The sequence below is a fragment of the Pseudorca crassidens genome, chromosome 2 (assembly GCF_039906515.1).
Source record: "Pseudorca crassidens isolate mPseCra1 chromosome 2, mPseCra1.hap1, whole genome shotgun sequence".
Taxonomy (NCBI): domain Eukaryota; kingdom Metazoa; phylum Chordata; class Mammalia; order Artiodactyla; family Delphinidae; genus Pseudorca; species Pseudorca crassidens.
This window is the reverse complement of record NC_090297.1, coordinates 114,820,369-114,822,125: the sequence shown is the minus strand read 5'-3', so window position 1 is coordinate 114,822,125 and position 1,757 is coordinate 114,820,369. Positions and strand designations below refer to the sequence as shown.

At 45.1% G+C, this 1,757-nt stretch overlaps 1 pseudogene; it reads right to left on the bottom strand.

Annotated features, from left to right (window-relative positions):
- Positions 1-495: 495 nt before the first annotated feature.
- Positions 496-1,451, bottom strand: LOC137219545 (olfactory receptor 10J1-like; annotated as a pseudogene).
- Positions 1,452-1,757: the final 306 nt, after the last annotated feature.

The following is a 1,757-nucleotide window of genomic DNA, read 5'->3' as shown; positions in this document are numbered from 1 at the left end:
GGCTATCTCATTCTGAGGCCACTTTTCCTGTCCACACAGTGATTTATGACTTGATATGTCATGTACAAGCAGATTGCGACAGAGACTCCAAGTTGAGCAATTCTCAGGCTCTTAAGTAGGAAGGAAGGGATTGTAGGGAAGAATGTGTGTCCTGGATTCTGTTTTTTCTAAGGGACTCCCTGTTGTCTTCATTAAGTGGAGAGCCACAAGAAAACCAAAAGGCCAATGAAAAATCCTTGGTCCACATTACTCCTCGACCTCTTCTTCAGGCATATCCTGTCCTTGTTTACCTAACTATCCACAAAAACAGGGCCAGCACTTTGTCCAGGGGCTATATTTAAAGCTTTCAGACTCCTGGTTAGATGTTGTTTCTGTTCCTCTCTTCTCCTCCTCCTTATGGGCCAGGTCTCTGGGAGCCAAGTACATGGGGCTCTTCTCCTCATAGTTCTGCTTAGAATGGATGCTAAGAGCCTCAGAAGAACAATTCCCAAATTGTCAGGAAAGCTTCCTTCCAATGGCCCAGAGCAGAGCATCCTTGACCTCTTTGCTCCTTGGGGTGTACACCACAGGGTTCAGTAGAGGGGTGATGATGGTGTAGGTCACTGAGATTAGCTGACCCTGATCCTTGGTGTTCTCTGACTTGGGCTTGGGGTAGGCAATGGAGGCACAGCCCTAGTGGACCATGACCACAGTGAGGTGGGAGGTGCAGGTAGCAAAGGCCTTCTTTCTGTCCTCGGCTGAGGTGATCTTGAGGATTGTAGAGATAATGCGGATTTAAGAGATGAAGAGCAGACCCATAGGCACAACGAGCACCAAAACACTGATGATCAAAGTCAGAATCTCATTGACGGTCGTGTCGATGCAGGATAGCTTCATCACAGGTCAGATGTCACAGCAGAAGTGGGCCACCTTTGTTGCACAGAAAAGTAACCTAAATACAGGTGTCACCTGTGTCATAGCTACAATCAGCCCAATGCTGCAGGCCCTCCACACCAGCTGGTTGCACACCCTCTTGTTCATAATGACTGTGTATCTCAGGGGGTTGAAGATAGCCACATATCAGTCATATCCCATTGCTGTGAGCAGGAAGCAGTTCGTGATCCCAAAGGTTACAAAAAAGAACATCTGTGTGGCACAACCACCAGTGAGATAGACCAGCTTATACCCACGAGGCTGGATAGCATCCTTGGGAGAATGACCAATGTATATATAGTCTCTGAAGTGGACAGCATGCTGAGGAAGAAGTACATGGGGGTGTGGAGATGATGATCAATACGGATAATGGTCACAATGATTATATTACCTGCTAGGGTTAAGATGTACAGTGTAAGAAATACCACAAAAAGAGTGAGCTGGTGCTCGTGGAAGCTGGAGAAACCTTGCAAATCAAACTCAGTGGTGAGAGTGTGGTTCTCCCTCTTCATTGGCTGGTCACTAAATTGGAAAAGTAGAAGAATAAAAGTTGCATAATTTTAGTAAAGCAGTTTAATCACATTTCTGAAATTGATTGAACTTCATTCTCAGCTGTAAACCTGGGGATACATTTCCCAGTGGATTGAAGTTGATCTTTGGATTTACTTAACTTTGCTTAAAATATTCTTGTTCTGCGGCCATCTATTACAATTTCCTATGCATGATAAAATCATCTAATTTTCCTCCCCCCACCCCCACTGTATAACCATGTACATTCCCACTTCACCTACTCTTCCTCCTTGTCATCTGGAATGCCCTTCCTCTTTTCCTGCTCTTATTTAAAT